Raw genomic sequence first — 25,643 nt, 5'->3', positions numbered from 1 at the left:
TATTGTCGACGCTCGCTTCCTCTGAGATGGTAGTGGACGGGGAAGATGAGGAAGGAGATGAGGAGGACGAGGCAGTTGACAGCGTTTACAACGCTGATTTCCCAGACAGCCAGGATCTCTTCATCACCCTCACAGAGATCCCCTACCAACCGTCCCCAGCTGTTAACCCGGACCCAGAATCAGGGGAAGGATCAGCCGGTAAGTGTTTTAAACATGTAAACATTTATTTTAAACAGAACATTAATATTAACTGTGGGTTTTTCATGATTAGATTGTCCTAGGCACTTAAAGGTTTAGTCTGTGGCAGTACAACTGCTGCAAAAAAATCTAACAATGTCCGGTATATCTTGATTGGTTTGCCCTAGGCGCTCTACTGTTTAGTCCTTGCAAGTGCAGCTACAGTAAAATTCAGTCTATATGTCTGGGGATAGAGCAGAAATCCTCATGGGACATCTCTATGAAGCTCTCCTGGAGGTAATTGCAAAGCCTTTGCATGAGGTTCCTTGGGAGAGCGGCCTTGTTGTGTCCTCCGTAGTATGAAACGTTTCCGCGCCAGGCTATCTTCAAGTACTCAGGTATCATTGCCTTGCACAGCATGGCGGCATAGGGCCCTGGTCTTTGCAGGCTTTCCCGAAGCATGCGTTCCTTGTCGCTGTCTGAAATCCGCATCAGAGTGATGTCGCTCATGGTGACCTGCTTTGAATTACGGGAATGTTAGTATTGGGACTGCTTGCCTGTTCCTTTACAGAACTGTAACTGGAGGTTTACAGCCATGCGGTGGAGGCGGGAGAGGGGCAGCATAGAGGGATCTTTCCCGGGGACAGCCGCGAGGGGGTGGGACAGGGGCATAGTTCATGCTTGCCGGATTGCTGGCAGCAGGAACTGGGCAATGCTAGGAGCATTGCTTTGAACGTGAAAGTAGGGCAGTGCTATTATTAAAGTTTTAAGCTGCCACAAATCTACGGCTTACCATGTCAGCCCGCTACCCAAATTCCGCTGTCCTGTTCCGCTTCTGTGATCTGCACTGCAAGACCCCAGGGACTGAATGCGAAGGCCGAAAATTCGACCTTGTCCTGAGTGCGCATGTGATAGGTGCTGTGCATGGTCTTGTTCACAGAGAGAGACTATTTTCTTTATTCACCAAAAAATTTATCTTTCTGAGGAATTCACTCCCTTTTTCTAATCCCACAGCTGTGACTGTCTCCCGACCTACCCGGTCATCAGACTCCCAGAGGCTGGCGCAGATTAGGCGTAGAAAGAAAAGGACACGGGACGACATGTTCTCAGAACTTATGGGCTGCTCCCGAGCCGAGGCAACCCTGCAGACTCAGTGGAGGGAGAACATGTCCCAGTACCAGCGAGCACACAGCGAACGGGAGGAGAGGTGGCGGCAGGAAGACCAGCAGGCGACTCAAACGCTGCTTGGACTAATGAGGGAGCAAACGGACACGCTCCGGCACCTTGTGAATGTTCTGCAGGACCGGAGGCAGGAGGACAGACTGCAGCGGGGCTCTATCAGTAACCACCGTCCCCCGCCACAAAGTCCCATACCCCCCTCACCCAAAGTACCAAGAAGGAGGAGCTCCAGAGTCCGTGAAAACTGTCACTCTACCCCTGTAGACTGCTCAAGTGGCAGAAGGCTGTCATTCCCCAAAATTTGATAATTCCTTTCCTTCCCGCCTCACCCAAGCCCCCATCCCAGTTTCATCCCCTAACTGTCCAGTTGCTAATAAAAAATACGTTTCTGTTCATTACTGTTTCCATCATGTTTTTTTAGAGGACAGTCTGTTTGAAGGGGGGGAAGGGGGTTGGTACAGACATGGGGGCAGGTTCAGCAGCAGGTCACACACACAGTGCAGTCACTAGGCACCCTGGTCAGTCTGGGAGGTGGTTTTCATTGTCTGTGTGTGGGGGGGGCTATGTGACTTTGTGGTGCGGGAGGGCGGTTAGAGATCTTATGCAGCGGTCCTTATCCTGGATCACAGAGCCACGCAGCAGGGGATCTGTAACCGTCCTCCCCCTGCCACAAAGTCACATAGCCCCCACAGACAGAGTCCCGAACAGGAGGGGTGGCAGGCTCCATTGAAACAATCAGTCCACCAGTGCGGACCACTGTAGAAGCAGGAGCCTGTCATTCCTCGAGTTTAGAAGCGTTCTTTGCATCACTACACTACACCCGCTCCCCACCGCAGTCTGTGTCCCAGTTTCAACACTTTACCGCGAAAACAGTAATAAAGAAAACGTTGTTCGTTAACAAATTTTCAGTGATTTTATTATTAAACGTGGGTTGGAAGGGGGTGAACGGGGTGAACGGGGTATGAAACTGGAGAGGATAGTGAACATTCACTGGGTAAAGAAACGGGGGCAGGTTCAGCTTCTCTGTAAACAAACTAAATAGTCACAGGCTACCCTGCTCACTGAGGAACCTAGCTTTCAAAGCCTCCCGGATGCACAGCGCGTCCCGCTGGGCTCTTCTAATCGCACAGCTGGCTGGCTGGGTGTAATCAGCAGCCAGGCGACTTGCCTCAACCTCCCACCCCGCCATAAAGGTCTCCCCCTTGCTCTCACAGAGATTGTGGAGCACACAGCAAGCTGCAATAACAATGGGGTTATTGGTTTCGCTGAGATCAGAGCGAATCAGTAAGCTTCTCCATCTCCCCTTGAGACGTCCAAAAGCACACTCCACCACCATTCTGCACTTGCTCAGACGGTAGTTGAAGAGTTCCTTTTCACTGTCCAGGGCGCCTGTATAGGGCTTCATGAGCCAGGGCATTAGCGGGTAGGCTGGGTCCCCGAGGAACACTATAGGCATCTCCACATCCCCAACAGTTATTTTGTGGTCCGGGAAGTAAATACCTTCCTGCAGCTGTCTAAACAGACCAGAGTTCCTGAAAACACGAGCATCATGAACCTTGCCCGGCCATCCAACGTTGATGTTGGTAAAACGTCCCCTATGGTCCACCATTGCTTGCATCACTATTGAAAAGTAGCCCTTTCGGCTAATGTACTGGCTGGCCTGGTGGTCCGGTCCCAGGATAGGGATGTGAGTTCCATCTATAGCCCCACCGCAGTTTGGGAATCCCATCGCGGCAAAGCCATCTATGATGACCTGCACGTTTCCAAGGGTCACTACCTTTGACAGCAGTACATCAATGATTGCGTTGGCTACTTGCATCACAACAACCCCCACGGTAGATTTGCCCACGCCAAAGTGGTTCGCAACTGACCGGTAGCTGTCTGGTGTTGCAAGCTTCCATAGGGTTATAGCCACTCGCTTCTGGACAGTCAGGGCTGCTCGCATCCGGGTGTCCTTGCGCTTCAGTGCAGGGGACAGCAACTCACAAAGTTCAAGGAAAGTTCCCTTCCACATGCAAAAGTTTCGCAGCCACTGGGATTCATCCCAGACCTGCAGCACTATGCGGTCCCACCAGTCCGTGCTTGTTTCATGTGCCCAGAATCGCCGTTCCATGGCATCAACATGACCCAGTGCCACCATGATGTTCACGGCGCAGGGTCCCGTGCTTTGCGAGAGGTCTGTGCCACTCTCAGACTTCATGTCCTCATCGCGCTGCCGTTGCCTCCTCGCCCGATTTCTCAGAATCTGCCTCTGGAAAGGTGGCTGATAAGGTGTGAGGTGTTGACAACGGCCATAACTGCAGCGATGGTCGCAGCGGGCTCCATGCTTGCAGTGCTGTGGCGTCCGCGCTGTCACTCAGCAGAAAAGTGCGCGAACTGATTGCCCGCCGGTGCTTTCAGGGAGGGAGGGCGGGAGTGACGGTTGGATGATGACAGTTAACCAAAACCACCCTCGACACATTTTTTCCCCAGCAGGCATTGGGGGCTCGACCCAGAATTCCAATGGGCAGTGGGGACTGCGGGAACTGTGGGATAGCTGCCCACAGTGCACCGCTTCCAATGTCGACGCTTGCCCCGTTAGTGTGGACTCACACAGTCCAATTACTGTCCTTAGTGTGGATACACACGTTCGACTTTGTAATATCGATTCCACATATTCAATTTAAGTGAAATCGAAGTACTCTCGTAGTGTAGACATATCCTTAGACAGGGCCGGCTCCAGGGTTTTGGCCGCCCCAAGCAGCCAAAAAAAAAAAAAAAAAAAGCCATGATTGCTATCTGCGGCAGCAATTTGGCAGAAGGTCCCTCGCTCCAAGCGGGAGTGAGGGACCGTCCGCCGAATTGCCACCGACTAGCTGGACCTGCCACCCCTCTCCGGAATGGCCACCCCAAGCACCTGCTTGCCAAGCTGGTGCCTGAAGCCGGCCCTGCTTTTAGAAGAGACCTTTCTAAAAGTAATAGTGCAGTTTGTTTACAGATATTTAAACAGAGGACGTGTCCTACCCAAAACCACATATGCACATGCTGTACTGGGTCTCCTGAATAGACGGAATTCAGGTCCCTTGGTAGATGAGAGGCTGAGCTGGGATTTGAAATTAATTTCCAGCGGGATATCTGGAATTTGCAGCAGAGAGCTGGCTTCTGCAGAAATCTTTGTCAATGTCCTGATCATCTCTACCGTCATATCTATAAGTTTGAACCTGCTCCTCCCTGCCTCCTCCTATGCCCCTCCAGCCTACACAAAATCCACTGTAAAAGTAATCCTCCTCTCCCACTTCTCTGTCTGTTTGTCTTTCCACTTCCTTGATTTCCTGTCTTTTACAACAGTGGATCCAAACATCCCCAACCACATCTTCAAGGCTACACAAAGCCTCATCACTTCTGCATCTATTCTGCTTTCATCTTCCTCCTCCCTTCACTTGCCCAGTCCTCTCTCCTTTTACTGCACCTTTCATCTGCCTTCAACTCTTGGTTTTGCACATTCCTCCATGATACCTCCTACACTTGAAGCAGTCTCCCATTTCCTATCTAGTAAGATCCCTCTCTCTTCTCCAGGACGCCTCCCTATGGTACCCTACACTTCCCACCAGTAAACTCTCCAAATTCTTACTGAGCTAAGCTGCTGTTCTGAGCCTTGTGTGTATTCCAGTCTGTAAGCTTCTCATAGCAGGGAACATGCCCAGTTGTATGTAAATAATAATAACAATAACTGATTATACAAGTGACACACACAGGTGATTTTACAAGACTAGCTCTCAGTTATACTCTGATCCCACAGGTTGCAATGATCCTACAGGGGAGAGTGTGCAATGTACAAACCTAGTCTGACAGTTCTGCACTACACCATGTAGGGAGATTACTGATGACCCCAGGAAGCTAGTAGCACATACCTCCTTCTCACTGCCCCGGAACCTGCATGGTGCGTAATAAGCAAAAACTTCCCCTGTAAACCCCACAACTGGCATCTGGCGGCCGCAGGTGCACTAGGGGAGGCTTAGCCTGCCCTGGCCTATTATACCCGCCACCTATGGCAGACAGGAGGGATTTTACTCTTCATGCTAAACAGTCTCATTCTGTTTTGAACATGGAGTTTTTGTAGGTATTTGGAACTCCCATATTTGTCACTAACTAGAACTGAACTGAGCAGATGAAAAGGAATGACCATGTCCCTGCACTGCTGAGAGAGATATTTGGAGGTGTGGAGAAGAAAGACTAAGACCCCACTAGTGTGGAAATGGGGAGACAGGTTTCCCTCTGGCAAATGAATGCTGAAAAGCTAAAGTTCAGAAAAGTGATTAAAAGAAAGCCAAGATTAAAAACCAGAGCAAGTCAAACAGCCTCTTTCAGGGGAAGGTGCCTTTATGGATACTGTGTGGGGAGCACAGCCCCAGATTATTTAGACTGAGGAAAGATACAAAACAAGCTTAATGATATCTGTATAATACTAGATACCAGCCAGGTGGGTCATCATGGATATTATAGATGAACAAGTCTATTGCGTTGCCTTGAGTTGAAGAATTGTTGTCTACAGTATGTTCACAAGGATCCAATTGTCACTACATGAAATTGGTGATCTTTCCTGACTAGTTCCTTTTGAAAAGACAACTGTCACAGGAATATTTGGTCCCTATGTCTGCATTGGCGCTAATGGTAAGAAGGCGCTAGTGAGCTGTTGTCCATAATCCCATGCATATACACAAAGAGGAAGAAACTTTTAAATACTTAAGTACAACTGGAATCACAAGAAGTTCCTGCCCCAGTTCCACATTGGGTATTATTTATGCAGTTCCATAGGTGTAGGTAGCACTTTACAGGTATATAAAAAGAGGCAATCCCTGCCCTGAGGAATGTACAATCTAACTTGGATTGTTATAGACAACATGGGAGTTGGAGAGAAGGAAGGAACTGAAGGGTATGTAATTTAGATTGTTAGGTTAGACTCACTTATTATTGCAAGGGTTTTCTAAGAAGTTCATGAAAGAAGATCATGGAAAATTTATAATTCTGATGTAGGATAGGAGCAGAAGCATGGGCAGCATTAGGCAGCATGCTCAGTTGATTTTCTCATGTTGTTTCAACTAGACTTTTCCACTTCCTCCCTGAATCTGATGTCATTTTTCTACATGCTGTTAAACAGTTGCTACCTTTGTCTCCAGGGGAGGCTGCATATCAGTGTGGGTGAAACAGTTCCTTTATGTCTTGTTAGTAAAGCATTTTGGGCTCCTTCTGGATGAAAGGCACTATAGAAATGTTAGATATTATTTTTATTTTAGGTGATTGAACTACAGATGGTGGGTGTGACAAAGAAATAAGAGTAAATACATAATTTAGAAATGATGCAGAATCCATCTTAGCTGAAAAGCTGTTCCTGAGATATGAAAAGAGAGTCTATGGGTGTTTGGCAGAAGTGGAGATTTCCTGCTTGAGCTCTTATGTCCTTTCTTTTTGACATAACTTCTAATTTTTAAGTCTGAAGTCTTCTGTGTCACAGAGATTTCTGTCTGATGCAAAGATAGTTATGGGGATTTCAGAGATATCCAAAATTTAAGAAATTACTGGGCAATTTAAAATGGGGAAAGAAGAAAATATAAATAAACTAAAGTTCAGCAGTTGCTCAATTTTCCCCTGGAAATTTTCTGTGGTGACCATACTGACAGACCAGTGAACAGTGTAACTTTGCAGAGTGCTTTTTCATGATTGGGATGGTGACTGCAGGGATGGAAACTAAGGCTATGTCTACACTGCACACCTTACAGCGGCACAACTGTGCTGCTACAGCAGTGCCACTATAAGGTACGCAGTGTAGCCACTCTTTGTTGGCAGGAACTGAAGCTCTCCTGCTGACAAAATAAAATCACTCCCAACGAGGGGCAGAAGCTTTGTTGGCAGGAGAGCCTCCCACCGACAAAGCACGGTACACACTAGCACATTTCATCAGTAAAGCTTTTGTGGGTCTGGGGTGTGTGTTTTTTTCACTCCCCTGACCGACAAAAGTTTTACCGAAGACAATGCAGTATAGACGTAGCCTAAAACACTCCAGTTTTTTCCTGGAAGGACAAACTCTGCTGGTCAAAGCAGAAGTCCTAATCTAGGGCCATATTCAGTAACTAGTTAGTATACACTTTTATACTGATCTTCCACTGTCAATGAGGCACTTTGTTGTTCCTTAGAGATTTCTTTTCACAGAGGAAAGCTAAACAATTTTTAAAATAAAAGTACAGTAGAACCTCAGAGTTATGAACACCCTGGGAATGGAGTTTGTTCGTAATTTTGAACAAAACATTATGGTTGTTCTTTCAAAAGTTTACAACTGAATATTGACTTAATACAGCTTTGAAGCTTTACTATGCAGAAGAAAAATGCTGCTTTCCTTTTTTTTTATTAGTAGTTTACGTTTAACACAGAACTGTACTGTATTTGCTTTTTCTTTTTTTTTTTATCTATGTTGCTTCTTGATTGTGTACTTCTGGTTCCAAATGAGGTGTGTTGTTGATTGGTCAGTTCATAACTCTGAGATTCTACTGTACAGCAGTTTGAAAGGGGCAGGGTTTGCTTCCTCCCAGATGAGTAGGGTTACCATATTTCAACAAGCAAAAAAGAGGATGGGAGGAGCCCCGCCCTAGCCCCTCCCCTGCCCCTCCCACTTCCCGCCCCCCCAGAACCCCCAACCCTCCCCCCGTTCCTTGTCCCCTGACTGCCCCCTCCTGGGACCCCTGCCCCTAACTGCCCCCCGGGACTCCACTCCCTATCTAAGCCTCCTTGCCTCTTGTCCCCTGACTGCCCCAACCCTTATCCACACCCCCACCCCCAGACAGACCCCTGGGACTCCCACGCCCCATCCAACCACTCCCCACCCCCTGACAGCCCCCCCAGAACTCCCAACCCATCTAAACCCCTCTGCTCCCTGTCCCCTGACTGCTCCGATCCCTCTCCCCACTCCTGCCCCCTGACAGCTCCCCCCCAGAACTCCCAGCCCCCTACCCCCCGCTCCTTGTCCCCTGACTGCCCCCTCCTGGGACCCCTGCTCCTAACTGCCCTCCAGAACCCCACCCCCTACCTAAGACTCCCTGTTCCTTGTCCCCTAACTGCCCCCTCCTAAGACCCCCCCCCAACTGCCCCCCAGGACCCTACCCCCTACCTGTACCCTGACTGCCCCAAACTTTCTCCACTCCCCTCCAAAAGCCCCCCCCCGTTTCTTGACTGCCCCATCCAGAACCTCCCTGTCCCTTCTCCTGCCCCCCCTTACCCTGCTGCTCAGAACAGGGTGTTGGGCTCTGTGCCAGCCGGACAGATGGCTGAGCTCCCCAGCACAACACAAAACCCGGTCCCTGGCCCTGCACAGGGCTGCCGGAGCGGGCTGCAGGAGGAGGAGCTGCCGGCCGGCTCAGAATGCAGGGGGGGGGGTGGGAGGAGGAAGCTGCTCCGGAGTCCAGCCCGGGACTTTCCTGCAGCCCTCCCAGCCGCTCGCTCTGCTCTGCCAGGGGAGGGGGAAATCCCGGACATTGTGAGTGCTTTACAAATTCCCCCCGGACGCTATTTTTAGCACACAAAAGGAGGACATGTCCAGGTAAATCCAGACGAATGGTAACCCTACAGATGAGCAACTTAGAAATCATAATCAACCAATTTAGATAATGGGGGAAATTATGGAAACATTCACAAGCAGTTATCTTTAATAGTTGGAAAAATTACTCCTATAACTATGGAAAGTTTAGTTCTATATTTACTTTAAATTTAATGCTTATTTTCCACATAAAAAAAATCTTTCCTAATTTTGGTGTAAGGTTGCTAAATTGCACAGCTCACCAACCCAAACCATAAAAATCAAGAAGATAAGCAGTTAAGTCGTTCAACACTACATTACACTCCACTAACAAGTCCTCTTCTCAACCACCTTGTAGTGAGGTGGACACCTGCTCCTGCCCTGAAAGGCTTAAAACAGCCCTGGGAGAAGGCTGTTGCAGGGGGAAGCAGCTATTAGGTTGATTGGGGAAGCAGCTGCAGCTGGGCCATGCCCCAATCAGGCCTCAGCTGGCCCTATATAAGAGGCTGGGAACCAGGAGCTTGACAGTGTCTCTCTGCATTCAGAGAGAGAAGGGCCTGGCTGCAGGGAGCTAGAGACAGGGTACCTGAGTGGAGTAGGGCTGGGGAGCTCCAGCCTGGAAAGCCCCAGGCTGTGGCTGAGCATAAGGCCAACAGGTATTGGGGGTTGCAGAGGGCAGCCTAGGGTAGGCCAAGGCAGCAGGTCCAAACCCAACCTCTGCCTGTGATGCATGGCTGATATTGCCGTCTGCCCTAGTGAATGGGGCTAGATGGAGACTAGGCAGTAGCCAAGACTGAGGCAAAGTCGGGGTAGTGGGTGGGGATTCCCCAGGGAGGGGAGACCCTAAGACTGAGGGGTTACTGCCAGGGGGCAGCACCCTAGATACAAGGGTCCTGGGAGGGACACGGGGCTACAGGTAAGGCAGATAACCAGCCTGCAGGGATTGCTTTGGATGCTGGAAGAGCTAATTCCTGGAAGTAACCAGCAGGAGGTGCTGCAGGGGTGAGTTGGCTCCTCTACACACCCATAGTTCATCCTCCACAGATCTCCAGGCCTCTCCCAAACAACAAACTCATAGCTTTAACTCTGGCCATGTTTACTAGTTAGACATTCATTTGTTTTGATAATTAATTTTGGGTTGAAAGAAGAACAGGAGGGCTTGTGGCACCTTGGAGACAAACAAATTTATGGGAGCATAAGCTTTTGTGGGCTACAGCCCACTTCTTTGGATGAAAGCCCACAAAAGCTTATGCTCCCATAAATTTGTTAGTCTCTAAGGTGCCACAAGTCCTTCTGTTCTTCTTTCAAGAAGTAGTCCTGTTCTTTTTGCGGATACAGACTAACACGGTTGCTACTCTGAAACCTGTCAATATTGGGTTGGTGTCACTTTTGTTGTAGATAGCACTGTTCCTGCTTTTGTTTTCAGATTAAACATGGGTTCTAGTCAAACTAATAGATAGCACTCCAGTTACTCCTCAGTAATGATGAGCACTGTGACATGTGCACCATTTGAATGGGCAGTATAGCCTTATGTATATATACTAGCCAGCTCACCTTAGCCCTGCCCTAAACACAGCAGAAATATTTTCAGAGGCCTGTTCTATGTGTGCATAAGGTTATTGTTAAAATTATACCAGCTGGATTTAAGAGGGGAGGGGGATTCCCTGTCATGTGAGAGCCTAGTCTTGAGGTAACCTTAAACACTTATCCAACTCCCTTCTGCTGCACAGAAGATAATGTGTTTCTAGGCCTTATATCACAGCACATAGTTTCCTGGAAGTATTAGTGCTGAGCCTGGTGATCTCAGGAAGAACAAGAATGAAGGTACTTGGCACCAAGAATAGAAATACCCAATGTACCAAATTATTAGACTTATTTCTCCACCTCAGTTCCCTTGACTATTTCAATAGTGGACTCTCAGTTCAACTTATTTTCAGGGTTTTTTTTAGCTTGTCCAAACACAAGTCTGGCATTTGTGGAGCGGACAGCTTATCTGAGTAATTTCTGAAAATAACACATAGAAATAAGCATTTAATACAGATGATTATTTAATTTAAATTATTATCACTTATGCTCTGATTCTAGCTTCACACTAATAATATCTCTGCATCACTGTTCTTAATTACACTCTGCATTTCCTTCATGATTCACCATTGCATAACAAACTAAGATAGAAGCTTTATGGATGTACTGCAGGTTTGCACAATCAACTGAGTTTGTTGGACTGTAAATGATGATTTGTACTAACTGAAAGGGCCATTTGGCTGCATAATATGTGGGTGTTGGTTTATTAGAATAGAAAGTGCCAATCAGATAGAGGAAAACACATATAAATGAATTATGTTTTAAAGAGAAATATCCAAGACTGCTTGGAAATCAGTCACTCAGGGAGAGAATTCCTCATTGTTAACCTATAAGGAAATAAGTACCAAGTTGCTCCTCCAGTGTCTATACGTGCTCAAGAGTGGAGGAGGAAACATGGAGGGCAAAGGAGAGGACACAAAGGAGATAATGAGGAAGGGATAGGAAATGGATGCTCAGCAAGTTAGTATACTCTGCAAGGTCAAAACTGGCCCCTCTGCATTTAAGGACAGCATCATTCTTCATGCCTAGGCACAAAAATGCCACTATGCCACCCCTGATAGTTTGCTTCACTTCATTAATAATCTGTTCTGTTCCTCACTGCAGAATATGAAATGCCCGGAGACAATCTCAATAGACTCAGTCCAGGAGGGAGCCAATGGGCTTCACCAGACACATTCTAGCACTCAAACTTCTATTGTCCCTCTGACTGTTAATTAATTAAGGAAGGGCGTGTGGTCTAGTGATTAGAATAGGGAACAGGAGTCAGGACTCTGGGTTCTATTATTGTCTGTGCCACTGTCCTTTAGTAAATCACTTAACTACTTCTGTATAAAACAATGAGAATTATCTTGACCTCCTCTCCTCTGACACCTTCTCCTGCTTAATATACTCCCCCTATGCTGCTCACCTATCCATGGTTTTTGGCTCCTTCATCCATTCCCAACTTCATGTCGTCTTTCATGCTGCTCTATGCACCTGCACCATTCTCCCAATTAATGTCTGCCATGCTCCATTCCTTCCTTCTTTCAAACAGCTTTTTTAAATCCCCCATAATCCATGACACGGTCTGGTTATAATGCCCATTGAGCATCCTGTGTTTATAGTTTATCATACCCTTGCAGCTGCTGTTCAGTTAAACTATGAGCAGATAGAGTTTATAGCCTATCATGCCATGTGCATTGATGGCACTTTATAAATGAACAACACAAGTTGCATGGAGTAGATCTGGCTAGCACCATCAATCCACTTTCAGTCAAGTCTGCTCTCCAGTTATGAAAATAGTTTGCAACTCTGGGGTCCTCCTGGACTCATGCTAATGTGCGATGCTGCCACAGAGCTGATACACCCCATAACCCTTTGGGGGCAATGGAGAGGTGCATTACAGCACCACCGTTAGTCTGTAGAACTGCCCCAAGTCTCGGGGCTGAGTGGCCCTCTGGGTTTAGTCAGTAGCCCGGCCCTTGCTATTGGGGCAGTATGGCCTAGTGGCCAGAGTCTATAACCCAGCCCCTGCTATCAGGGCAGTATAGACTAGTGGCCAGTGAGTAGTACTGAGGTACTCACCCAGGGCAGGTGGTGACCAGGATAGTGGGACCCAGGCACAGCCTTCCCCGCCTATTACGGGCACTGCTCATGCCCGTCACAGATGCCCAAACTGAAAATGCTCTTTTCCTTTTCCTAGCCAGGAGTCTGTGCCCCATGCTGACAGCCATGGACATGGCCACAGTGTAATACATAGATCTGAGACTCCTAAGCTTGGCTATCGCAATACACTGCCTCCAGATTAATTCAATGGATTTTGGGCTTCTCCTAGTGCACCATACTGCAGTGCACTTGCTAAGCATCAGATTATTTTGGTCATCTCCTTGTTCCACTGGCTTCCCATCCAATATCTGACCAAATTCATAGTCCTTGTGCTGAAAAATGTTCACGGTTCTCTGTGGGATGGGCCTAGGTTACTGCAGGGACTGACTCCTTACAGCCATGACCTACTACAACAGCTTCACTTTTTGAGAGACGAAAACTATTGAGACTTGAGCGATCAGGGAACAGAGGCAGAGTCTGGACCATGACTGCAAAATTCTCTCCTAGAAGAGATTAAAACGATTGTGAAGCTCTCTCCTTTCAGATCACATGCAAGAGCCATCTTTTTGCAACAGGTTGCAGATAATTTATAAAGCTTCATTCTTCTTCGAGAGATGTCCCTGTGGGTGCTCCATTCTAGGTGTTGGTGCGTCCCTGCGCCTTCACTCGGAGACTTTTCTTAGCAGTACTCGTACTGGCCACACATGCGCAGAGGCTGCCCCCCGCAGTGAGTCTAGGATAATAGTGCGCATGCGTGGCCAATCTCCTCAGTTCCTTCTCTACCGTCCCCGGCCTGAGACGGAGCTCAGCAGACTCGTTAGGAAATCCCTTACTTTGTTACTATTACCTGTTCTAGTAGTTAGTTTGTTGTCAGTTCTTGTTAGTATAGCTCATTAGTTCTTTTATCTGTTAAAAAAAAAAAAAAAAAAAAAAATTCTCTCAGCCGCAGCCGCTTCTACCATGCCTGGCTCCACAGGCTTTAAGCGCTGCTCTACGTGTAAGGATGCTATCCCGCTCTCTGATGGCCACTCTCATTGTATAAAATGCCTGGGGGAAACACGCATTCCCCAAAAATGTGCCCACTGTACCAAACTCAGTTCCAGGGCACGAAAGGACAGGGAGCTTAAACTGAAACTGCTCCTCCTGCAGAAGTCTATCGGGTCAGTTTCAGACCCAGGAGCCGACTCCAGCTCTACTGCCCGCCACAGCCCCCCTGCTTCAAAAAAACTGAAGAAAGCTACAAAAAAGGGGCAGCCCTCTCCAGCAAAGAAGTTGGTGAGGCACAAAAGTGCCTCAGGCAGGTCAACAGTTTCCCTGCCTGTGTTTCCTCGCCTCAGCACTTTTGAAGAGCCGGGCTCCTCAGGCACCGCAGGAAAGCCGCCTCAGGCTGTGGCGGCAGCTCGAAGCTCCGGTGCCGAGGCTTCAGGCTTTCAGTTGCCTGCCTCGTTTATGGCACCGTTCGGCACCGAGACGAACACGGTGCCGACATTTCCAGCCTTGCCTGACCCTGTGTGGGCTGATGTTGTCCCCCCGGCACCTACCACGGCACTGGCACCGGCAATCGCAGCTCAGGCTGACAGGGAGATCAAAGGAAAAACCCCTGCTCAGAGGAATGTTCCCTCAGGGCAACTTCCTCCTCCGCAGCTTTCACCTCATGCAGGAGCCTCACCTTTTCAATTCACTCAGACAGCAGATCTATTGGTCTCACCTATTCTGCAGTCTCCCCTGATAAATGCCTGTTTTTCTCCAATGCTGGATTCAGGATCAGAACAACCTTCCTCCAGTGAGGAGGAAACTGATCCACAGGCAGTTTTTTCTCCTTCTCAAGACTCCCAGACCCAGATCAACAGGGGTTACAAAAAATCTACCTCAGCCTGTCCTCAGTATCCTGCCCCATGGGGAGTGAACCCTTGGATGGCAACACCTATGCCCTACCCACCACCTTGGCAATGTTGGGCACCATGGGCATCGTAACCCCGAGAACACATGCGCTACGGCACTTCGACCAGGCGCAACACCGGTTTAGCACTGCCTCGTGACGGACCTGCCAGTGACATAAGATACCAGGCAGCACCGTCACACTCCCAGGAGCAACTGAGTCCTGCTCCTATTCCAGCAGAGTCCGACGTAACGCTTGAGGAAGCCTTACTTCCCCTTCCTCCAACCCCGTCGGATGACTATGCCAAATTCCAAGACCTCTTTAAAAGAGCTGCAGGTGACTTGAAAATTAACTTAGAGGAAGTCACTGAACAACGGCATGAACTAACAGACATTTTGCAGCCCTCTTCTTCCTCTAGAGTGGCATTACCAATCAACATAGCCCTTTTAGAACCCGCTAAATCCATCTGGCAGAATCCAACCACTAGCCTACCTACCTGTAAACAAGCGGACAGGAAGTACTTCATTCCTTCAAAGGGCTCTGAATTCCTTTTTACCCATCCAGCGCCAAACTCATTGGTAGTGGACGCAGCAAACCAGAGGGCCAAACAACAGTACGCCCGCTCCACCCCAGCCAACAAGGACAGTAAACGCCTGGACCTCTTCGGCCGTAGAGTATATGCATCCTCGACGCTACAATTTCGCATAGCTAATTATACCGCAGTCCTTGCAAAATATGACCACAAAAACTATAATAAATTCATGGATTTTATTGATCACATCCCAGAACAGAAGAAACAACAATTCACAGCTCTGGTTTCTGAGGGACAAACCATATCACGCACCGCTCTCCAAGCGGCCCTCGATGTAGCTAACACTGCAGCAAGGTCGACCGCCACAGCAGTGGTCATGCGACGAGGTTCATGGCTCTCTTCCTCCTTCTTCCCTCGAGAGGTCCAGAGAACCGTTGAAGATCTTCCCTTCGATGGGGAAAAACTTTTTGCCTCCACCACAAACGACATGCTGCATTTGATGAAGGACGCAAGAGCAACCCTCCGGTCCCTAGGCCTCCAGCTACCTGCGACCAGAAGAAGACAATATAGATATCAACCTTATCACCGACCACGCTACCCCACATTTTCACAACACTCCTATAGACCACAGGAACAACAACAGCAACAACGACGCCAAAGACCAAGATTCCAGCGTCGTCGTCCTAATTCTACAGGGGCGCTGCAACCCCCTCCAACTAATAGGCAGATTTGAAGCATTGGTCGAGGGTTTAGAAAACAGCGTTCCCACTTCAGCCGGCACACCTATCTTTGGACACCGCCTACGACCATTCTCTCATCAATGGCAGAAAATTACATCCGACAAATGGGTCATAGAGGTAGTTACAATTGGATACGCCATCCCCTTCCTCTCCTTCCCTCCCACCCACCCACCCTCCCCGTCCCTCTTCAGGGACCCATCTCACGAGCAACTACTCTTCCAAGAAGTGCAGCATCTCCTTCAACTGGGAGCATTAGAAACTGTGCCAGAACGACACAGAGGGAAGGGGTTTTACTCCCATTATTTCTTAACAGAGAAGAAAAATGGGGGATGGCGACCAATCCTCGACCTCAGGCGGCTCAACAAATTTGTCAAAAAGCAAAAGTTCAAGATGGTCACTCTCACCACTATAATCCCAGCGCTGGAGCAGGGCGACTGGTTTTCAGCCCTCGACCTACAGGATGCCTATTTTCATGTGACTATACACCCATCCCACAGACGATTCCTACACTTTACTCTCGGCTCCACACATTTCCAATACAGGGTTCTCCCTTTCGGACTGTCCACGGCCCCCCATGTTTTTTCCAAGATCCTAGCCGTAGTTACAGCCTACCTCAGAAAACAAGGGGTCATAATATTTCCTTACCTAGACGATTGCCTCCTCAAAGCTTCAACGTTCGACGAAGCTCTCCGATCCATACGGCTTACCATCTATTTGTTTCCTATCTTTAGGCCTGCAAGTAAACAAAAGCAAATCCACATTATACCCCACCCAACATCTGGAGTTCATAGGGGCATACCTCGACTCCCGGACGGGGTTGGCATCTCTCCCACCAGCTCGCTTCAATTCTATAGGTCAACTAGCCACAAGGATTCGCAACAGTCCCCAGGTGACTGTCCGGGACTGCCTACAAATACTAGGTCACATGGCCTCGTGCACCTCCGTCGTTCAAAATGCACGTCTATATATGAGGTGCTTCCAAGCGTGGTTGGCCACGGTGTACAGACCAAATGTGCCCGAGTCAAAGATTCTCTACAGTGGTAGACAATTCACTCCAACCTCTGCTTTGGAGTCCCCTTTCTTCAGCAGGCTCCATCCCTCATACTGACGACCGATGCATCTCTGACAGGATGGGGTGCACACATATCTCACCACACAGCCCAGGGGCTTTGGTCTTCAACCGAGACCTCTCTCCATATAAATGTCCTAGAACTTCGAGCCATTCGCAATGCGTGCCGTCAATTCCTACCACTGATCAAGAACCAACACGTACGCGTAATGACAGACAATATTGCATGCATGTTCTACGTGAACAGGCAGGGGGGAGCTCGATCCCAGTCCCTGTGCACAGAGGCTATGAAACTCTGGAACTGGTGCATTGCGAACAACATCCGGGTATCAGCGGCCTACCTTCTTGGAGTAATGAATACCACAGCGGACGAACTAAGCAGACGTTTCCCGTGGGATCACGAATGGGAATTAAACGAGCACATCATTCGCGACATATTCTGCATTTGGGGTTACCCAGTAATAGACCTCTTTGCAACTGCAAAAAATAAGAAATGTCCCAATTTTTGCTCCAGAGCAGGGCTAGGCAAACATTCCCTGGGAGACGCATTCATGATCCCATGGCACCAAAACTTACTGTATGCGTTCCCCCCGATACCGGTTCTGAGCAGGGTCCTGATAAAAATACGAACAGATGGAGCCAAAGTGATCCTAATTGCCCCATCATGGCCCAGACAGCCCTGGTTTCCGTTTCTCACCAAAATGTCCATTCGACCACCAATCCCCTTGCCTCTCATTCCGAACCTCCTATCACAACAACACGGCCGTTTTCTCCACCCCAACTTATCCATGCTCCACCTCAAAGCATGGTTCCTACATGGTTCTCCCAAAATGAACTAGATTGTTCTGAACAAGTTCAAAGAGTGCTCCTGCATAGCAGAACACAATCTACTCGCACCACCTATCTATGTAAGTGGAAACGATTCACACACTGGTGTTCAACTAAACAACTTAGTCCCACGTCAGCACCTCTTCCGCTCATACTTGACTACCTATTGGACCTTAAGCAATCCGGCCTTTCTTCCAGTTCCATCAGGGTCCATTTAGCTGCTATTACAACTTTTCATGACAAAATTGAGGGTACTTCCGTATTTGCTCATCCTATCACCAAGCGCTTCCTCAAGGGACTCCAAACCCTATACCCAGACATAAAACCACCCACCACCCCGTGGGACCTTCATCTAGTTCTCTTGCCTAACCTAACAACCATTTGAACCCCTAGCCACGTGTTCCCTTTTACACCTTTCGATGAAAACAGCATTTTTAGTGGCAATTACCTCCGCCAGGCAGGCAGGAGAAATAGCAGCTCTTATGGCAGACCCACCATATACGATATTTTTCAAAGACAAGGTTACCCTCAGGTTACACCCCAATTTTCTTCCTAAAGTACACTCCTCGTTCCACATTAATGAGCCAATTCACTTACCAACCTTTTTCCCGAAGCCACATGCGAACTCGTTTGAAGCCTCAATGCATACACTAGATGTACGCAGGGCCTTGTCCTTCTATTTGGATAGAACCAAACCTTTTAGAAATTCTTCCAGACTTTTTGTTTCCATCGCGGAGCGTTCCAGAGGTACACCTATTTCTACCCAGAGACTTTCGAACTGGATTTCTCAGTGCATCCGGTTGTGCTATCAGATGAAGAAAGTTACACCTCCAGACGGCATCAGAACACACTCCACTAGATCTATGGCTGCCTCTGTAGCATTCTTACGCAAAGTTCCCCTGGCTGATATCTGTAAAGCAGCTACCTGGTCCTCTGAGCACACTTTTGTTAAACACTATACCCTTACTCAAGGCCCTCTATCTGATATACGTTTGGGCAGGGCTGTACTATCAACGGCGTTCCTATCAGATCCGAAGTCCCTACCTCCTTAAGATACACGGCTTTTAAGTCACCTAGAGTGGAGCACCCACAGGGACATCTCTCGAAGAAGAAGAGGAGGTTACTCACCCTGTGCAGTAACTGACGTTCTTCGAGATGAGTGTCCCTGTGGGTGCTCCACTACCCACCCTCCTCCCCTCTACTTCGGAGTTGGGGTAGCCTCCGTTGTAGAGAAGGAACTGAGGAGATTGGCCACGCATGCGCACTATTATCCTAGACTCACTGCGGGGGGCAGCCTCTGCGCATGTGTGGCCAGTACGAGTACTGCTAAGAAAAGTCTCCGAGTGAAGGCGCAGGGACGCACCAACACCTAGAGTGGAGCACCCACAGGGACACTCATCTCGAAGAACGTCAGTTACTGCACAGGGTGAGTAACCTCCTCTTCTGGTCTAGGCTGTTCACTGAATCTAAATCTTGCTCTGTGTCCTTTTTCATTCTGTTGCTTTGAGTTAATGCTCATGCCAGGACTGAAAAAGTCTGAGTCTGTGATTACCAAGCCAGGCAGCATATCTTTAGAATTACTTTTTAATCAAGATTCTCCACTCCCTGACATGGACTGGCTTTTAAAGTGTGTCTGTATTTGTTGTCTAGACAATTGCATACGCTGCTCTCTAATTTAACCTTCTTCCTTGACCCAGGTATTGCCTTTGTTTTGTGGGTTTTCTGGATAGACAGACTGGAAATGCAGCATGCTAATTCTGCCCAATGCATGTCAGATTCTTGTGGATGCAATTACACCGGGCCAGTGAAGTATACATGTTCCTTAAATACAGAGACGGTGACTCCTAATCCTAAAAGGAAACTGTCATCAGTGCCACTTTCTGCTGATCCTGCCCACTTACTTGTTAAAATATTGGCTCTCTAATCTGTAAAACAAGCAGGGTCTGCTTTAGGCAAGCAAACACCTGGTTTAGACAGAGGCCTGACCTGCATCATATATAAGGGGTCGGCCAGATCTGTATCTTGTGATAAAACCCGAAGATGATGGGAGGATGTGTGTGGAGAGAGATTGTCAGCTGTAGCAGAATACTAATGAGCATCAAACACCTGAGATGTAATCAAGGTGCATAGTATGAGGGAGCTCACACAAACCAGGTAGCCTTTGGGCAGCAAGCTTGTACTGTATCAGAAATCAATTCTGTGGACCAACTACTGAATATGATGTGTCAGTTGATCCAGATTATCTGAACACCTTCAACACCCTTATGGGGAAATATTAGTCATACATGCAAAGCCTGACTTGTGGGCTCTGTGTGAAGGTACGTTTCAGCAGCACACTGGCACAGCCAGGCCATTGCCATTGCTACAGGCTCTGGGCACAGCCAGGGGCACCTGCACTCTCCCTGTGCCAGGTTATTGGTCCATGGATGTGCATAGTTCAGACCAATTGGCTAGGTCCACAGTCCCTCTTGCATGGCTACAGTAACTTCCTCCACCCACCACTGCTCCATGGTGTTCAAAGCCCCCCCTCATGGCACACCATGGCCTGCCACCACTATAGCTGTTCTATTGAGATGTATTTTCCTGTGTTTGTACGTCATGATTTCAATATAATACTGGTGCCCCTGTTTGATCTCCCTTACTTCAGAGCAGTATAAGCTTGGACCTGTATGTGATTAGGGAGTGTATCTTACTATCTGTATACTCCGTTCTATTCAGGTTCTTAATACGGCTCCCATCACCATGGTACCTAAAGGCCAAATACATCTCTCCATCTTCAATGTCCATGAGCAGATCCGCTATGCTGGACTCCCTTCTGTATGCCTGGGAGCTCTGCTCTAGAAAGAAAGGCATTCTTTGGATTTTATGAAATGTGGAGATCGTTGGCATTAGGATACTCCACTGAAACATGCAGTATAGGAACCTAAATAGAATCATCATCATCATCGTGTTCCTATTACGCCTCTGGCGTTTAGGGCAGTGACGAAGCTCCTCCACTCCTGTCTTTCTGGCAAGTCTTTCAATGGTTCCCCAGCTGTGCCCCAGGTTTTTCAGGTCAGCTTCCACAGCTCTTTGCCATGTTTTCAGGCGATCTAGTTTTCGCTTGCCTTCAGGTGTCCATCTTATTGCTTCTCTGGCAATGATGGTGCTCAGATCCTCTTGGCTGCACTGTGTCAACAGATCTTGGTTTGAGATTGTTCTGGGGCAAAAGATACGGAGGATTTTTCTAAGGCAAGTTATATAGAATGAAGACAGTTTGGACATGTCATACTTTCTCATTCCCCAGCATGCTGCACTATAAAGTGGTGTTGAAAGTACGCAGCTCTGATAAATACTGAGTTTGGTTTTGGTGTTGTATTTTGATGATTTCCAGACTGTATTTAAGCTTCTGAAGGTGTTCCTGGCTTTATTGATTTTGTTCCGGATGTTCTGGCTTGTTCCACCATCCTGGCTGATGGTGCTGCCCAAGTATGTGACTAGAATAGAATCCCTGAATTGGGTACAGACAATCCTCCTCTGTATTATAACAGTCTTATTTTGTTTATGGTAGAGGTATGTGAGCTGGCTCATTTTCTTTTCCTTTGGGGTCTGAGGCTAAGACAAATGGGTGTGGTTTCAGGCTGATGAACAATAAAAAAGGTGGGTTTCAGAGTTGGGCCAGTATTGTCTATTAGATGATGGGAAAGGTTTTGTGCTATATTGTCCCATATTGGGTTTGATTCTGTTCTTGTTAAAAAAAACTATAAAGGGAGCATATCAAATAACTAAAAAGACAACACGTTTACTTTGCAAAAGGATCTTCAAATGAAATCAGACTCTCAGGGTTGGATGGGACCTCAGGAGGTCATCTAGTCCAACCCCCTGCTCAAAGCAGGACTAATTCCCAGACAGATTTTTGCCCCAGATCCTTAAATGGCCCCCTCAAGTTGAACTCACAACCCTGGGTTTTAGTAGGCCAGTTCTCAAGCCACTGAACTATCCCTCCCCCTAATGTAAATGTGAAAGTGTCTGTGTACATGGTTGGTAATAAAGATAAAGGTGCCAAGGGTTGCAGCATAACTGTACTCAGGGAACAACTTGTATCCATTTCTTATCATTTGGGCAATTTCTCATTAGTTTTCTTCACTGATGACTTATCATGGGCAGCCTTTCTTGTCATTAAGAAGGTGGTGAAGAAAGAGTAAAGAATGGCTAAGCTGCTTATCCTTGCTTAAATAAGTAACCAGCCATAATTCACACTCACCAAGATTCCGAAATAAAGCCCCAAGCCCCTGTTCAAGGACAACATCTCCCATGAACAAACCATGCAAGGCTCAGAAATGTTATAGCAGCCAGTATTGCAAAACAAGGAGATTACTATTGATAGAGGCTTGATCACAAAGGAAATTGTCATCCACAGAATTAATGTGCAATAAGGTATATGAGACATCCTATATTTTTAAAAAGAGAAATGAGGTCAGAAATATAAAGCTTTCTACTTCCCATGTTAAAGAACTGTAATCTGGTAGAAAAATTGGCTTTGATTCATCATGTTGCAATCTTAAAAGAGATTTTAGCATTTATTTTCAAACGCTCTTAAGAGTGCTGTTCAGATTCATGAGTCATCAGAAATGACTAGAAGTGGCACATGAAAATTCTGCTTACAGCCAGCACTTAGAAAATGGAAAAGATCTGCCCCGTTAGTGAGTCAGGAAAGTAAAAATTAGGGAATAAACAGCAAGGATTTGACTGTGATGAAATGAATCTGGAGCATGGCTAATCAAAGTAGAGGGTCAGAAACAGTGTTTCTACTATCTTCAGCAATTACAACACTTAGGGTCAGGGACATTATCATCCTCTTCAGCAGAAATGGGAGTCCAGGATATTGCCAGGTTTTGTAATAATAAAATGCCTGTGAATTTTAACTAAAAGGCAAGTAACTGCAAAATAACCCAGATATGGGACTTAAAGCTTCCTTTTACACTATCAAACTGCTAATCAGAAACTGTCATTAACAGCATTAACAAACCATGCTGTTCACATACTTAATGCAGAGTTCAAGAGACAGGGAAATTATAGAAATATGGAGTAGTTATAACCATTGGGTTTGCCCCTAACATAATTTGATAATATGGTGATAAGTGGTTTATAAATATGTATAGAGTTATGAGGAAGATAAGAGTCTTGAAGTATTTTTACATTGCAAAAATGCAGTAGAGACAACAGTTCTTAACTTTCTCATCTGAACACGCAAATTCTTAAGCATCACAATAACCATGGTGACTCAGAAAGAGTGGACATCTCTTGTATGAGGGTTACCATATTTAAAAAATAAAAAAAGAGGACACTCCATGGGGGCCCATTCCTCGCCCCAACTCTGCCCATTCCCCGTCCCTTCCCCAAAGTCCCCGCCCTAACTCCGCCCCCTCCCCTGAGCACCCCGCATTCCCCCTCCTCCCTCCCAGCCATGCAAAAAGGGCTGCCCGAGCGCTACCGGCTTCACGGTTTGCCGGGCAGCCCCCAGACCCTGCGCCCCCGGCTGATGCTTCCCCTCCCGGGCTCCAGCTGCTGTGCTCCTCCCCTGACTCTTTGGCTCTGTTTAAGAGCCGAGCTGCCCTAGCGCTACCGGCTTCGGGCAGCCCCCATGCCTCTGGACCCTGCGCCCCCGGAGCCTGGGAGGGGAAGTGCCCGGCCGACGGCTCAGGATCCGGAGGCATGGGGGCTGCCCGAAGCCGGTAGCGCTCAGGCAGCTCGGCTCTTAAACAGAGCAGAAGAGTCAGGGGAGGAGCACAGCAGCCGCGGGAGGGGAAGTGCCCGTCCGGCGGTATTTTTCCAGGACATGTTCAGCTTTTTGGCAATTCCCCCCGGACAGGGGTTTGATTACCAAAAAGCCGGACATGTCCGGGAAAAACCGGACATATGGTAACCCTACTTGTATGTTCCAACAATAAGTGGTGTCATCACCAAATGTCATAATCCAGTAAAATGGAAAAAAAGCCCCCAAAGCCCATTGCCACAAACCTGTAATCAGGACTTTGTTAAAGATATTGAGGGCCCAAAGCAGAGAAATTTAAGGCCATACCCAGTTGGCTCCTAACTATCCTAGGGTTACCGTATTTTGAGTGTCCAAAAAGAGGACACTCCACGGGGCCCCGGCCCCGCCCCAACTCCGCTCCCTCCCCTGCTTCCCGCGAACATTTGATTCGCGGGAAGCCTGAAGCAGGTAAGGGGTGGGGTGGGGGGAGGAGGCATGGCCCAGTCTGGGCCCCCCCCCCCCCCGGCATCTCCAGCCTGGGTCGGCTCAGGCCCTGGGGTGCCGGCCCCCGGCCCAGCACCGCCGCCCCGGCCCCTGGCTCAGCACCGCCGGCCCCGCATGTCCCGATTTTCCCGGACATGTCTGGCTTTTTGGGATTTCCCCCTGGACGGGGATTTGAAGCCCAAAAAGCCGGACATGTCCGGGAAAATCCGAACGTATGGTAACCCTAAACTATCCTCTAAAATGGCTTAGAAAGGGGAGTGGACCCACTGAAAAAGGTATGGAGACCTTGCAGGGATGAATCCAGGAGAAAGTCCTATCAGGGTAAAATCAGCACTCTGAAGTTCTAAGATGTTCTATTTGCACTGATCCCTGATAATAGTACTCTGAGCCATTAGCACCATATGCAAGCAAGTACACATTACAACTCTTTGCCTAATGCATATATGCAGACTGGGGGTTGGGTGGGGTTAATTCCTAGTAGTGAATTTCAGATTACTCAAATCCCCCTCAACAGAAACATGTAGTCACCTGACAGCCCCCAGTGTAGTGCACCACACCTTAGTGCAATGCTCCATTCATAACAGAATTATTTGCAATCCAAGTGCAGTGCACCAGCAGTAAATAGAATACAATTCCTGCAGTGCACCAAACCTTGCTGCAATGTACTATCACTAACTACATTCCCTGTAATACAACTGACCCCCATGCAATGCAGTGCACTGCAGAATCTCAACCCAGTGCAGTGGACCAACCCCCACTGCACCTCACCATAGTGCAGTGCACAAACACAACTGAATGCCTTGCCTCACCGTTCTTTTTCTCTGTTAGGTCCCATCTTTCATTTTTCATAAAGTAAAACCAGTTCGCTTGCTCGTGCACACACCCAGCTTTAGAGAAATTCTTCATTATTTCTCACATGCATCCAACTAACTTGAAGAAAAACCCTCCCGCAAACCCCCCCCCCCCCCCCCCGTCTCATTAATAACTTTATTTTTATGGTGCCATAGCAGCAGATCTATGTGATAAGGACTATAACAGAGCCATCCACCAATAAAAATGAGAGTCCAAGTAGGACGTGTGTTTCCATTGAAGGGAAGCTATATAGCAGGGGTAGGCAACCTATGGCACGTGTGCCGAAGGCAGCACGCAAGCTGATTTTCAGTGGCACTCTCATGCCTGGTTTCTGGCCACCAGTCTGGGGGGCTCTGCATTTTAATTTAATTTTAAATTAAGCTTCTTAAACATTTAAAAACCCTTATTTACTTTATATACAACAATAGTTTAGTTATATATTATAGACTTATAGAAAGAGACCTTCTAAAAATGTTAATGTATTACTGGCACACAAAACCTTAAATTAGAGTGGTTAAATGAAGACTCGGCACACCACGTCTGAACGGTTGCCAACCTCTGCTATATAAGATGCCCCAAAAGGAAGATGATCAAAGAGAAACCAACTGCAGATTTGCACAATAAAGTTGGTTTCATTGTTCCTCTTGCCTTTATATTACAAAAGGAGATCAGGCAGTCTTACCTCCAGGGGGTATTTATTACCATTTGGAGTTTTCTCTGGATCAAATAGAAGCTAGCAGCACTTGCTGGTGGATACCATTTTGTGAGTGCTACCTTTTATACCCTCACATACATTTGGCTTTATACAAGGAAATGGCCAACCTGTTATTTGCTGAAATGCTTTCCAAATGCCATCACTACTAATATCCAATTCATTAATATTTGTAAAGCACTTTGAGGTCCTCAGATGAAAGTTGCTGTAGAAACGCAATGTGTT

The 25,643-nt window shown here is 47.6% G+C and overlaps 2 protein-coding genes across 8 annotated transcripts in view; one reads left to right on the top strand and one right to left on the bottom strand.

The window, feature by feature from the left end:
* The window catches only part of SLC45A1 (solute carrier family 45 member 1), a 152,728-nt gene extending 133,826 nt beyond the window's left edge, over window positions 1–18,902 (bottom strand). For 2 of the 4 annotated variants that reach the window (XM_054008964.1, XM_054008967.1), the window contains exons 1-2: window positions 14,110–14,124; window positions 13,416–13,474 (exon numbers count right to left, since the gene is read on the bottom strand). The gene's annotated coding sequence lies outside the window, so the exon portion shown is untranslated. Of the gene's footprint in view, window positions 1–13,415; window positions 13,475–14,109; window positions 14,125–18,744 lie in introns of those variants that run through there. The other 2 variants (XM_054008965.1, XM_054008966.1) reach the window with 2 other exon arrangements.
* Window positions 1–25,643, top strand: part of ERRFI1 (ERBB receptor feedback inhibitor 1) — a 98,627-nt gene that overhangs the window by 49,727 nt on the left and 23,257 nt on the right. The gene's annotated exons all lie outside the window — the stretch shown is intronic.

The sequence above is a fragment of the Malaclemys terrapin genome, chromosome 19, assembly GCF_027887155.1.
Source record: "Malaclemys terrapin pileata isolate rMalTer1 chromosome 19, rMalTer1.hap1, whole genome shotgun sequence".
NCBI lineage: Eukaryota > Metazoa > Chordata > Testudines > Emydidae > Malaclemys > Malaclemys terrapin.
This window is presented reverse-complemented; position numbering and strand designations above follow the sequence as displayed.